Consider the following 15,510-nt stretch of genomic DNA (forward strand, 5'->3'; position numbering starts at 1 on the left):
AAGTTAAGTTCCATTGAAATTAGAAAAAAAGGCCCAAGGCCATACATGTATGTTAAAAAAAAGGGGATCTCATCAGTTTGGACAAAGGGCACGCAGGCCCAAGAGAAACTTACAGGAGCACAAAGACCCCTGGAAACAACAGAAGATAATCACCAACAAACCAACCGAGCTACTCGTTGTCATCACCACCCCGAACCTCATCGCCACCCTCTTCATCCACTTCCTCAACATCTTCAAACCCTTCTTCATTGAAGGGATTCTGTCTTCCGCCCTCTTCTTCGCGTACTCTAGGGACTCTAAGAAACGAGCAACAACTTCCTCCCCATCTTGGCGCATATCCTTAGCATACTTCGACTGCCTCTCCTCCAGTTGAGCCCAGGCCTCTACCAACCTGCATAGGGCCTTGGTCAGCTCACGCTGCATCTTCTGGTTCACCTCAAGGAAATAGTTGTGGTCCTCCTCAAAATTGACTTGAAGCTTTTGCATCTCAGCCTGAAGCGAGCTGATGCTCGCCTGCATGTTAATTCTCTCCTTCTGGCCAGAATGAATGTGATACAACAAAACTTGCCCCATCATGTTTGCCTACAAAATCATAATCAGATTAAGATATTTCACAAGCAAAAACAAAGAATCTGTAAAAAGACAAACCTGGACAATGCATTGGGTCATTCGAGCTCTTGTGTCAATAGGGAAGGGGAGGAGCATACCCTTGGCTACCAAGAGAGTTACACGATGGTTGTTCAAGTGATCTATCACTGAGACATCGATGACAATAGGAACAAAGGGAGGAATGTCCGAGACATAGGGGCTAGCGTCATGCTCCACTTGACTGAGCTAAGGTTGGAAGGTGGCAGGGTTTGCTGGGTACTAATCATTACACATCGGCTCGTCGCCTCCCTCAAGGTCCACGATGGGAGGAGCAGAGTATGGCGACCTCACTTCGACGTTGGCCAAGGTCCCCTCCATAGAAGAACAACGATCTACCCTCCACTTCTTCCTAGAGGACCTCTTCTCTTTGTCAACTGCCATCATGGAAGCCAAGCTCACCATATTTGAAGAAAAGACAAATAGTTAGTCGAGTTGTCAAGCTAGATACAAAGGAAATATAAAGTAAAGACGCTATGTCCCAATGGCCGACCTACCTACCCGACTCAGTCCGGCTTGCATAAGCATGGGCTTGGCAAGAACCCTTTCTTCCTAGACCTTTTCGCGGACGAGTTCCTTAAGCATAGCATGCAACTCGACATCCTCACTCTCAGCAAAACTTCGACAGTTACTATACCAAACGATGTCCATACCCCAACCATCGTCCTTAGAAAGAAAGAAAAACTTATTCTTCCACCCCTTAACCTTATTGGGGAAATCGACCAATACTTTCCACCCGCTGCGAAAAGGAAGACAAAAGTAGAAGGGATTCGAGATTCTCTTCATGTGAACTAAAGTAGAGAAGACCTCAAGATTCAGTGGGAAGTTATGATGGTGGCACAAGCTAATCAGCCCCACCAAAGTTTGGATTGCATTGGGGGTGAGCTGACCCAGAGATACATCGTAACGCCTCAAAATAGTAACTATAAAAGGGTAAAGGGGGAAGTGGAGACCGGTAGCCAACGCCTCCTCATAGACATACAACACGTCCCGGTCATGGTCCCAATGGAAGTGGTCGGCCTGCGGTTGGATCTAGTTGTACTCGCTAGGGATTTGGTACCTATGACACAATTCGACTTTTTGCTCCCCCGATAGCTCGGTTGAACTAAACATGGTTGCAACCCGCTCAACCTTGTGCCTCTTTTCCACCAAAGAACTAGCATAGTACTCTCCATATGAGTCCTCCCCCAAGGAGATTGCCACGCTATTCGACCGCTGATCGGGCAGCCTACCCCCAGATGGACTATCAGACATTGCAAAGACCAGAATACTCACCGGAGAAACAAAAGAAGACTGACGATGATGACAATGGAATCCCAACATAAAACCAAACTCGGACCTACTCGGCTTGCGACTTCCTCTAACCAAGCACCACCCAGAAATCTCCAAGAGAGAAACAGTGTGTGTGGGGACCTTGGTGGGGAACCCCATACTTATAACCCACCAAGCGAGAAGATGAGCAGTGCAGATGGGCTGATAGCTAGGCTATAGTTAGCAGTGCATGTGGGATATTTTAAATTCAAATTTGTTCACTGCCGAGCACGCTCTTTTTGAATTTGAAATTAGCACGTGCCCAAGTAATGCGCCTCTTTTGAAATTCCCTCACACATGCTCCCTTCTCCCTCCGGATTTGAAATTTGAAAGAGAAGTTATGGTCCTTTCAAGCTCAGACCAAGTTAATAAAGCGAGCCAAGCGACACACGAACCAGCGAGACCAATTACCCCTACTGGGAGCTACTTTCTTCACCAAACTAATGCCGGCTCGAGAGTGGGGGGCAATTTTTGAAGGGTTAATTTGGTCCTCCCAATCGTATAGCGACACATGGACTTTCGATGACACCTTGGTGCTGAGTCAGCAAACTAGCTCGATAAATTAGCTTGGAGCACCTCTCCCATGCCGACCTCCACCTCGGCAAGACTGAACTAGTAGGCCCCATAAGATTACGACGACCTGTTCTAGGAGCCGGCTGAGCTGTAGAGATTCAAGATGACCTGTGAGTAAGAGCTTGCTAACCACCCCCAACAGTAGTCCAACAAAAGCACCAATTTCTTGATCGTTAGAACGGTCCACCATATCGCATGCCTCGACTTTATTCGGGAAGACCATAGCCTCCACGGGAATCTCACAATTAATGCATTGACATGCCAAATAAAATGGAAATAGCTTCGCAAGGAGCTCAGGCCCGTTACCATGAGAGCCCTGAGCACTAATGCCTATAAAAGGCACCTATTCCCACTTGAAAAGGTATGCACACTAAGTATTCTAAAGCTTTCTTAATCTCTTAGAAAACTCAAAAGAAAACACCTTTTGACTTAAGCATCGGAGTGCCCTCCCCGGGTAAAAGACATCTGGGCACTCTCACCTTCTTCTCCTTACAACATACAATAGATCGGTCATCCGAATATTAGCTTGGTCTAGCCAGGCAGACGTCCAAGTCAGAGTTCGAGTCATCGGACAAGAGGGAGCTTCTAGATTGTGCGACATCAGTAGTAATATGTAACAATCTCCATTTTAAACGTGGGATCAAAGACAATGGCAATCACAAGCACCAAAGAACATTCATCCCAATATTTAACAAATTTTTGCTTCAATCTAATTGCCATTGAACCAACATACTCTTATTCACTATTTAGCCACTGAAGCAACAGAAGCATGATTGTGCAAATATCGGGAAAAAAATACAATTGAGGTTGGGGAAGTAGTGCTTGAGAATTTTTTTGTGCAGACGTAAAAAAATGCAAACAATCTCATACCACTGCCCCCATCTCCTTTTCCTCATAAGATGGTAGATTCTTATAGTCATGGTTAAGCTCTGCTAGTCGACAAAATGCTTCATTTAACTCTAAAACTATGTCCAACAACCACCTCTCTTTTATGTTGTACTTTCTCTTGGCTTCTTGCATTGCCAAATTTTTTCTTCTTATGGGGCGTCAGCCTTACATATTTAGCACTTTCTTGAATCTTATGAAGGGATGAGATATCCATCGTATGGACGCCCAAATCTTGTAGAATAGATTGGGCGAATTTCAAAAATTTCTCTCCATCCTACTGGGAATCGTATTCCCTATTTTACAAAAAATCATATTTTTCAAGGATCAATCTTGAACCAAGAACCGAATCAGATCTGAAAAAAAAGTAGTAGCAAGGGATGTACCTGATACAGAGAAATAGTATCTCCCAATGGATGTGTTCACGCCCAAGGAAGGAACAAAAAACTGTTCCCACTGAAGATGGTGCAGTGCAGGATGGAGCAGAATCAACAGTGTTCTACAAAAGAACCAGATCCTTTGCAAGAATCAGCTGGACGATACGTGAGCACTTCTTCCAATCAGCCATTTCACAAAGGACCGATATCAAGATCCAATCTTGATCACTCCTACTTTCAAGAGGAGATCGAACAGGTAGATATGGCGGCGGCAGGAAAGAGGCAGCAAGAAAGAATTTTCGCAGAGGTGCTGGATTCTTTCTTTTGTGATTTCAGCTCTGAAGAGAATGTGAATATGAATTTCTTCTAAAGGCTACTGCCCCTTCCTCCTTTTATCACCTTAAAAGGATCAGCTCCTAATCCCATTAGGAGCTATTGATCCAAATCATATTTAGATCAGACTTCCCTCTAAGTGATAAGGGTAAACCCTTATCTTATCTGCAGAATAGATCAACCCTCTCCTAATCCTATTAGGAGGTTCAGATTTGAATCACACTCAGATCTGGACTCTCTGAGTGGAAGGGGTTATGACCCAATCCTATCTGCTAATCTAATCTTAGAATTTGCCCCTCATTTAACTGATCAAATCAGCCCTGCTCGAAATGGGCTTTAGGCCTAATAAGGTTATGTGCTCACTTAGCCTTCCAAATTGCTGCCCAATTGGGCTTCCTTGTATGGCATGGGACCCAAAAATTAATCTACACATCAGCCACATGGGTTTAGCCCAGCCTTTGTTACAAGGCCTAGCCGAATATACTGTTATGGACAATGCACCCCATGAAACCCATCACATGGGCTCTATAGGCCCAACACTTACCCTAAGTGGTCCCTAGGCCAAGCCACCTTGTAACACCCAAGGACTGTGGGCAGATGCAATGTTAGCCCATCAGGTATTACCCTCAATGGCCTTACACTTAACCTCTCAGCCCATAATGATCAAACACTGCCGAACAAGAGAAGACCTCTCCCTCGGCTACAAGGAACAATGTTACACTCTCTACTAACATGGATCCCGGGAATTAAAACCTTTTGCAAACGTTTGGATAATACATATATGTATATCAGTATATAAATATATTTTGCAAAACATAATTTCAACGATTGAAATCGACTGCCGGCAGTCTTGGTTTCCATCAGAGAGAGTGCATCCCTGATCATTACCTTTGTCCGACAAAGGGGCTTATCCTGTCACTATGATCACCCACTCAGATGAATTCTCGGACTGTCCCAACAAACCCAAGTTTTGACCCCCGCTAAGGATCTCACTGATTGGCATATTAAAGACAGCCCAATCCGACACCGAGTGTAGTATCATAATCGAGTCTTGGGGTCAAGTGTAACTTTCCAGTTTTGCTCATCAATCTCCAAGGTCCAGAGCAATACTGGAAATCTAGTCTGGTTCAAAGATTCAATTAATCCTACACTACATGTGCCTTGGGTCTCACCCTAGCGGCTGAGACATGCCACCCCAACATTTGGCAACACACCAGTGTTAGCCTTGGTAGGATAAATCTCCCCAGACTTATCCAACGGTTGTGAACATTCTAAACTAACACAAGTCTCATAAGTGTCCAGTTTAAGGGTATTACACAGAAACACACCACAGGAACATGAATCAAATATGTACTTTATTCATTTACAATAAAATAATAATGTACATTATTTTGAATGGAGCTAAGGGCATACAATTGTTTAACAGCTCCCACTTGCACTTAGGTCCAATCTGGTATAAGCCAAAGTCTCATACTTTCCACAGGTTTCTCAAACACTTTCTGTGTCAGTGGCTTAGTCAATGGGTCTACTACATTCTCCGCTGATGCTACCTTCTGAATCATGATGTCCCCTCTACCAACAATCTCATGCAGTACATGGTACTTCCTCTCGATGTGCTTCGACTTCGAGTAGGCTCGTGGCTCCTTAGCCTGAGTAATCGCTCCATTGTTGTTATACAACAATGGGATGGGTGATGTGCTGGATGGAACTACTCCCAATTCGTGAATGAACTTCTTCATCCACAAGGCTTCCTTGGCAGCTTCACTTGCGGCAATATATTCGGCTTCGGTTGTGAAGTCAGCCATGGACCCCTGTTTGTTGCTTTTCTAGCAAACAGCACACAATCCTATCGTGAAAGCATACCCAGATGTAGACTTTATATCATCTAGATCCAATTGGAAATCGGCATCAGTATTCCCCTAGATTTGTAGTGAGCTACCATCGAATACCAGACAAAAATCTTCTGTCCTTCGAATGTACTTAAGTATGTTTTTCACAGCAGTCCAGTGCTCTTGCCCTGGATTGGCCTGAAATTTGCTTACCACACTCACTGCCTGAGCAATGTCAAGATGACTGCACAGCATGGCATACATGATGCTCTCTACGACTGAGGCATAGGGAATGTCCTTCATGCCCTCAATCTCCTCAGAAGTCTTGGGAGACATCTTCTTGGAGAGAGTGACTCCGTGCTTGAAAGGAACATTTGCCTTCTTGGAGTTCTCCATGCTATATCTCTTGACAATTTTTTCAATGTTAGCAGATTGGGATAATCCTATTATCTGCTTTGATCTATCTCTATAGAGTCGAAGACCCAGTATATAGGAGGCTTCTCCAAGATCTTTCATAGAGAATTGTTGTGAAAGTCATACTTTCACCGTAGTCAACATTCCTACATCATTCCCAATGAGTAGAATGTCGTCTACATATAGAACCAAAACGTAACCTTGTCCCCACTCGTCTTCCTATAAACACAGGGCTCATCCAGATTCTGCTCAAAGTCAAATGTTTGATAGTAGAGTCAAATCGGATGTTCCAACTCCTAGGAGCTTGCTTAAGTCCATATATGGATCTATTTAGTTTAGATACCATGTGTTCTTGACCCATAGCTATGAAGCCTTGCGACTGCTGCATATAGATATTTTCAGTAAGATCTCCATTCAGGAATGCAGTTTTGACATCCATCTGCCAAATCTCGTAGTCATGGTATGCTACTACAGCTAGCAGGATCCTAATGGATTTAAGCATGGCCACAGGCGAAAAGGTTTCCTCATAATCGATGCCCTCTTTCTAAGTGTACCCTTTCGCCACCAAACGAGCTTTGTAGGTCTCAACCATGCCATCAGGGCCCTTCTTCCTCTTATAGATCCATTTACAACCAATTGCTTTTACCCCGGGGGGTGGATCTAGTAGAGTCCAGACTCCACTGGTATCCATTGAGTCCATCTCAACTCTCATGGCATCTAACCACTTAAGGGAGTCTATGTCCAACATAGCTTCCGCATAAGTCACGGGATCCACCGCACTAGTCAAGGCTTCCATCAGGTAACTATCCTGGTCATAACCAAAACGGACTAGTGGCATGGATACCCAGGTATATCTTCTAGGTTGGTCACTACCTAGAACTTGTGGGACACGTCCCACTACATCTGAGCTCTCCTCATCAAGAACAATTTCTTGACGATGATTGTTCAAGATGTAATCATTTTCCAAGAACTATGCATTTCGCCTGTAGAACACCTTCTGCTCACTTGGGTCATAGAATAGGTAACCCACAGAGCCTTTTGGGTAGCCTAAAAATAGGCAACGACTGGTCTTGGATTCCAATTTGTCCGAACTCGTTCTTTTAACGTGTGCTGGACAACCCAAAATCTTCAAGTGTCGTACACTTGGTTTCTTTCTGGTCCAAACCTCATAGGGAGTCTTCGGAACTGATTTGGTTGGAACCCAGTTCAGCACATATATCGCAGTCTCCAATGCGTATCTCCAAAAGGATGTGGGTAAATCTGAATGGACGAGAAGTGACCGGACCATATCCAATAAGGTCCTATTCCTCCTCTCTGAAACACCGTTAAGTTGTGGTGTAGCAAGAGGAGCTAACTGTGATACTATCCCGTTGACATTCAAGTAGTCCCTAAATTTGTCAGAGAGATACTCGGTACCTCGATCCGATCGAAGGGTCTTAATTTCTCTCCCTAACTGTTTCTCGACCTCTTGTCTGAACTCTTTGAACTTTTCAAAGGATTCAAACTTATGTCTCATTAAGTACAAGTAACCATACCGAGAATAATCATTGGTAAATGTAATAAAGTACACGTGCTGGTTACGGGTCCTAATACTCAGGAGACCACATACATCAGTATGTATAAGGTCAAGCGTGTCTGTACATCTTTCAAGCTTACCGTTAAATGGCCTCTTTGTCATCTTACCCTGAAGGCAAGGCTCACAAGTGGGAAGATCTTCTACAGTTAGAAAGTCCAAAGGACCATTCTTTACCAGTCTTGTGATTCGGTCAACACTGATATGGCCAAGTCGGTAATGCCACGGGCACGTGGGATTCATCGTATCACATACTCTTTTCTTGGGGATATAAGCCAGCGTAGTTTCGGCTATGTTAGTTTCTAGAGAATGATATAGAACATAGAGACCGTTCTCCAGTTCCCCGTATGCGATGAATTTATTGTTTCTTTTACTAGTAATCATATTACTGAAAAAGACAGAATATCCATCCACACAGTTTAGAGACAAAAATCAAAATTCTTCTTAAATTTTGCACAAAAAGACAATCTTTAAGTACAATGGATTATTCTCTAAAAAATAACTCTACGGTTCCTATTGCCGTAGTTGCAACACTTGCAGAAGTCCCCAAGTAGAGTGTTACTTCACCTTCATTCAGCCTTCTACTTACCTTGAACCCTTGTAGTGAGTTACACGCATGAGTTAAAGCCCCGGAGTTAATACACCAGGATGTAGAAGCCACCAATAAATTGGTTTCTATGACACAAGATTCGAAATTACCCTTCTTGGATTCCAGGTATTTAGGACAATTCCTCTTCCAGTGGCCATTCTGTTTGCAGAAGTGACACGCATCCGATGCCCTGTCTTTCTTCTGCTCTTGGGTTTGGTAGCTTTCTTCTGAGACTTCTTAGCCTTCCTCTTTTTCTTACCCGATTTGCTAGCTTCAGCAAGCATAGCCATAGGCTCATCCTTCTTAATCAAATCCTCAGCCATCTGCAAGATGTTGTTGAGTTCCTAGATGCTGACATTCAGCTTGTTCATAGTGTAATTCATTATGAATGGATTGAATGAAGGAGGCAAAGAGTTAATGATGGCATCCACTTGCGTGCCAAGATCTAGCCCGGATCCAAGGGCTTCAAGCTCGTTGATATAACCCATCATCCGAAGACAATGGTCGTGAACCTGTTGCCCCTTAGACATCTGAGCAGTAATGAACTGTTTCAAGACCTTCTGCCGAGTAGAACGATTCTGCTCTTCGTACATTGTCTTTAAACTATCCAATTTGTCATTGGCTAGTTCGATTTGATCGAACTGCCTCTATATTGAATTGTCCACGGAGGCAATGACATAGCAGCAAGCTAGGGAGTTTTTATCCTCTCAATCTTGGAATTCCCTCCTTCGGGCCTCAGAAGCCCTGTCACTCGGACGCTCTGGGACAGGATTTTTGACTACCTTATCCAATTTTTCAAATGTTAAGACCAGCATGAGGTTACGGTACCAATTGGCATAGTTCGGGCCCTTAAGCTTGTTGTCGTCAAGAAGCTTTGCAAATTGTCCGTTTGTCATTTTCTGGTAAAACAGCAAACATTAGTCCACAACCTAATTTGATTCATGTTCATTACATAGATATGACTTTTAATCTATGTTCCATTCTCATTTTTTCATCTCTGAGATTTCCCTCCCATCTCAGTAACGGAGACAACGACTTGTCTCTGGAAATGTGGGAAACCACATAGGGTGCATGGAGCCAACTATTTCAGCTGCAAAACCCCACCACCTTTCTGTGAAGATCATATCCACTCATCATATGAGCTTTCCCTTCGGCTTCTGTCAGACAAGGTTCAGAGCTGTTTTCAAGTAAACATTTCTATCCAGTGAGTGCTCACCCATCATATTCATGAACGCCAAGGTACTATGAGAGAGTTCTCATTTTCTGGTGAAGCCCCTCCCACATCGGTCTATGACGCCCTTATCATCTTATGAACCACTCAGACAAGCCCAACAGCAAATGGATAGCCCATTTTCTGGTGTGTTTCCTCATTACTAAAGGACCCATCCTCATGCTAATGATGGAAGGCCTTTAGAGAGTTCATCATATTCATGAACACCAAGGTACTGTGAGAGAGTTCCCATTTTCTGGTGAAGCCCCTCCCACATCGGTCTATGACGCCCTTATCATCTTATGAACCACTCAGACAAGCCCAACAGCAAATGGATAGCCCATTTTCTGGTGCGTTTCCTCATTACTAAAGGACCCATCCTCATGCTAATGATGGAAGGCCTTTAGAGAGTTCATCATATGAATCTCCCTATCACATGTACTCATATTTGCTGGAGGGAACGAAAAATTATGCCGTAGTTTAATTTAGGTCAAACCAAAGTGGCTCCCACTGACTTTCATAAAACTAGATTTTGGTGGGCCCAAATCTGTTAGGGTTCCGCATGATTCCTCTTCAGGAGGTGTGGAGCCCACCACTAAGGGAGGTCTTCCAATGACCAGTAGAGACACAATGGAAATAATGTGCATTCCGCCATGGTGTGCGCAAGAGCCACTATCGAATTAGCATGGGCCAAGCACTTATGGCCCATGAACGTAGCACATCACACATCCATACATCATATGCAGAGAAGAATTGATCCAATCAATTAATAACTGTAAAACCCATTTTAAAGCCCATAATATTAACCATTAATATTATCTAGGTATATGGGCCGAAATTAAGGTTGATCAATTCGGTCCATATAGCTTTATCTATGAAGTGGGCTTTTAATAGTTTTAACAATTTAAAACTGGGCCTTTATAGGTTGGGCCAAACTAAACATTCAATTAATTATCAATCGTTAGGCCCATTAGTGGGAGAATTAGGGCTGACATTCAGCCTTGATCGAACCCTAGATTCGGTCCAACCAGTTTGGACCAATCTGGTTTGAACGGGTCTAGGGTTTGATCTTTAATTAAAGATTTAATTCAAGAAATTAATCTGAAATTAAATATTGATAAAAGAGAATCAAGAATCAGTCAAATAGGATTGTTCGCACAATCCATCCTACAAAACAGAGGTTAGATCATAGTTTGCAGTTTCATAAACTGCATATCGCAGATGGCAATTTTCCCATCTGCGGAATCTCCTTCTTTGTGCCGCCATCTTCGATCCAAAATAAAATTAAATAGAAAACCTAATTTGTATTAATATTACATCAGATCGAATGCCTATACATTCAGTCTAAAAAAAAATTATTTTACAGACCAAATGTAATAAAATAATCAAGAAACTACAAAACCGCAGGTTTACTGCGCCAATCAAGATTTCGATCTCCATGTGTACGAACAACCCATAAATCAAGAAAATTATAAAGAACAATTCTAAATAATAATCAGATTTATAAAAATTAATTTCAGATTAATCGCCCATTAACTAGAAACAAATTTTCTAGAAAAACCCTATATACGCAAATCGAGTAGAACGCCTTCTGCCCATTAGCGCAGGTTCAGATTTGATCCAATTCGGTTCAAGACTTGAACCATGGCTCTGATACCACTAAAGGGATGAAATATCCATCGTATGGACACCCGAATCTTACGGAATAGATTGGGTGAATTTCAAAAATTTCTCTCCATCCTACTAGGAATCGTATTCCCTATTTTAGAAAAAAATCATATTTTTCAAGGATCAATCTTTAACCAAGAACCAAAGCAGATCTGAAGAAAAGTAGTAGGAAAGGGATATACCTGATACAGAGAAATAGTATCTCCCAATGGAGGTGTTCACGCCTAAGGAAGGAACCAAAAACTACTCCCACTGAAGATGGCGTAGTGTAGGATGGAGCAGAATCAACAGCGTTCTTCAAAAGAACCAGATCCTTCACAAGAATCAGCTAGACGGCACGTGAGCACTTCTTCCAATCAGCCCTTTCACAAAGGACTGATATCAAGATCCAATCTTGATCACTTCTACTGACAAGAGGAGATCGAACTGGTAGATATGGCGGCAGCAGGAAAGAGGCAGCAAGAAAAAATTTTCGCAGAGGTGTTGAATTCTTTCTTCTGTGATTTCAACTCTGAAGAGAATGTGAATATCAATGTCTTCTAAAGGCTGCCGCCCCTTCCTCCTTTTATCACCTTAAAGGGATCAGGTCCTAATCCCATTAGGAGCTGCTGATCCAAATCATATTTGGATCAGAATCCCCTCTATGTGATAAGGGTAAACCCGTATCTTATTTGCAGATTAGATCAGCCATCTCCTAATCCTATTAGGAGGTTTTCAGATCTTAATCACATTCAGATCTGGACTCTCTAAGTGGATAGGGTTATGACTCAATCCTATCTGCTAATCTAATCTCAGAATTCGCCCCTCATTTAACTGATCAAATCAGCCCTATTCGAAATGGGCTTTAGGCCCAATAAGGTTATGTGTTCACTTAGTCTTCCAAACTGTTGCCTACTTGGGCTTCCTTGTATGGCATGGGACCCAAACATTGGTCTACACATCAACCACATGGGTTTAGCCCAGCCTTTGTTACAAGGCCTGGCCGAATACACTGTTATGGACAGTGCACCCCCTAAAACCCATCACATGGGCTCTATGGGCCCAACACTTATCCTAAGTGGTCCCTGGGCCAAGCCACCTTGTAACACCCAGGGACTGTGGGCAGATGCAAGATTAGCCCATTGGGTATTACCCCCAAGGCCTTACACTTAACCTCTCAACCCATAATGATCAAACACTACCCGACAAGAGAGGACATCTCCCTCAGTTGCAAGGAACAGTGTTACACTCTCTACTAACATGGATCCCGGGAATTAAAACCTTTTGCAAACGTTTGGAAACCATAATACATATATGTATATCAATATTTAAATATATTTTGCAAAATAAAATTTCAACGATAGAAATCGGCTGCCGGCAGTCTTGGTTTCCATCAGAGAGAGTGCATCCCTGATCATTACCTTTGTCTGACAAAAGGGCTTATCCTGTCACTATGATCACCCACTCAAATGAATTCTCGGACTGTCCCAACATACCCAGGTTTTGACCCCCTCTAAGGATCTCACTGATTGGCATATCAAAGACAATCCAATCCTATACCTAGTGTAGTATCATAATCGAGTCTAGGTGTCAAGTGTAACTTTCCAGTTTTACCCATCAATCTCCAAGGTCCAGGGCAATACTGGAAATCTGGTCCGGTTCAAGGGTTCAAGTAATCCTACACTACATGTGTCTTGGGTCTCACCCTGGCGGCTGAGACAGGCCACCCCAATATTTGGTAACACACCAATGTCAGCCTTAGCAGGATAAATCTCCCCAGACTCATCCAACGGCTGTGAACATTCTAAACTAATACGAGTCTCATAAGTGTTCAGTTTAAGGGTATTACATAGAAGCACACCACAAGAACATGAATCAAATATGTACATTATTCTGATTGGAGCTAAGGGCATACAACTGTCTAACATCTTATGCAACAATGGTGATATTTCTCTCAACCCATCTTGAACAATAAGATTCAAGATGTGAGTAGCACATATCACATGAAATAGCTTACCATTCAAAGAAGCAAACCCTTAACATAGAGCCGATTATTGAACTCTCCAACCATAACATTATTGTTAGAGGCATTGTCAACTGTTATAGAACATATTTTTTTATCAATGTTCCAAGTCAACAACCTCTCCATAACAACTTCATACAGAATATTTCCATCATGGGGACAACTGCCATAAATGCAATAACTTTCTTCTTTAGCTCCCACCTATCATCTATAAAATATATTGTTAAACAACAATACCCCAAATTCTACTCCGAAGTCCACATAACATTGGTTAAGCTAATTCGATAATCCAAACAATCAAAATATTTGTACAACTTCTCCTTTTCATCTAAGTAAATATTCATGGCATCATTCTTTATTGTATTCCAAAAACAAACCTAAATGATGGCTAAAGATTATTGACAAATATCTAAAAAAAATTCTTCTTCAACTATGTTAAATGGATGACCATGCTTCATTATAATCTTTGCTAAAGCCATTATGCTCCTATCTTGGTCAAATTTAAACTCCATTTCAGCTTATTTTAGTGCACATTTCCTTCATTTCAGGACATCTTGATAAATGACTCAATAGGTGGCATGTCCCTTTACTACTTCCTCCCATATATTGTTTTCCACAATATATAGAAACAGCTTTCTCCTCCCTAGAATCCAATCTTATTTTTTTAAGGTATTCCTAAGCTTTAGATCTAGTCCTCCTTCGACTAGAACTCGATGCACAGATGTTTCATTGACATCTTCAGAATTGCTTGCATTCTCAATGCTTGGTTCATTCATCCTTGATACATAAAGATAAAAAAAACAACATAATATGAATATGTTATTCTAATTCACATAAAATCAAATAGAACATGAAATATCTAGAGGGAACTACAAGAAGAGACAGCAAATGGTCCACTTGAAATCCATATAAAAAAGAAGAAAAATATATATTAGAATTAAAAAAAACAAAGAGGCACGCACAAGAGAGGACGAGAAATTTGATTCTTTTGGAATTCCCGAATGACAAAGTTAGTTCTGGAAATTTGATTGAAAAATGACAATTATTTGGTAATGCAAGCCAAAAAAATTAAAGCGATTTGGAAATCAGAAGTCTAAAAAGCATTGTTTAAACAGAGGGATAGAATGAGAAGCGCTTGCAAACGATTTTCAAATTGCAAATGAAACATAAAAATAAATGGTATAACCGATGAATCAATAAACAGATTAAATGAAATAACAATAATTAAAACAAATAAACAAAAATTATATCACCAAACTAAAAATGCATGGGAATATAGGGAGAGGGATTTGGAAACGATCTGACAATGAGTTTCAATATTGGGTAGTAAATCCAGCAAAAGCACAAAAACCTGAATGCCATTAGAAGAATATTTGAATCTATTGAAAGAAACCATAAAAGAAAGAGACCTGAAGTGAGGGAGAGAATGCTTGCCAGAGAGTGAGATAATCCTAGTTCCTATCTTCTAGATTTTTAGAGTTTCTTCGAACTGCTGGAGAAGAGTTGCTTCGAACGTTCGAACAGGATTTTTAGACCTTCAAACCTTGAACAAGGTTTCTAAACTTTGAGCATTCGAAGGTTTCTTTTAGAGTCCAAACGGTTTCAGTTTTGACTTTCGATGGTTTCAAATCGGTAGGGTTTGGCAATCGAACTATTGGAGTTTTGGTTTAGAATTGACTCGAACCAATAAGAATACAGACGACTTTATTTTGAGTTTGGCCCAATCCAACATGTATTATGGACCGTCTAAAACCGATTTAATAAGGTTTGGATCCAACCCAAAACTGATCCATTGACACCCCTACACACACACCATTGGCCATCCTTTCATACCAGATTTCATCCTCCATGAACTACACCATCCATTGTCTTTGTTTATGGTGAAAAGAACCGTTAAGTACATCACCTGTATTACTATTTTTTTCTATTTATTTTATCATAACACAGAAAATAGCTCCAATGGTGAACACCATGTTTGCAATCCTACAACTATTTTTTTCCTCCTAGAGTCAAAACCTTCTCAAAACTACAAATCCAAGTAAGTAAGTCATATAACAAACTTCCTTTGAATACCTTATTTTGACAAAGAAAAATATTTTCT

This window comes from Nelumbo lutea, chromosome 1 (assembly GCF_056320005.1).
Source record: "Nelumbo lutea isolate HS-2025 chromosome 1, American lotus-T2T, whole genome shotgun sequence".
Lineage (NCBI taxonomy): Eukaryota > Viridiplantae > Streptophyta > Magnoliopsida > Proteales > Nelumbonaceae > Nelumbo > Nelumbo lutea.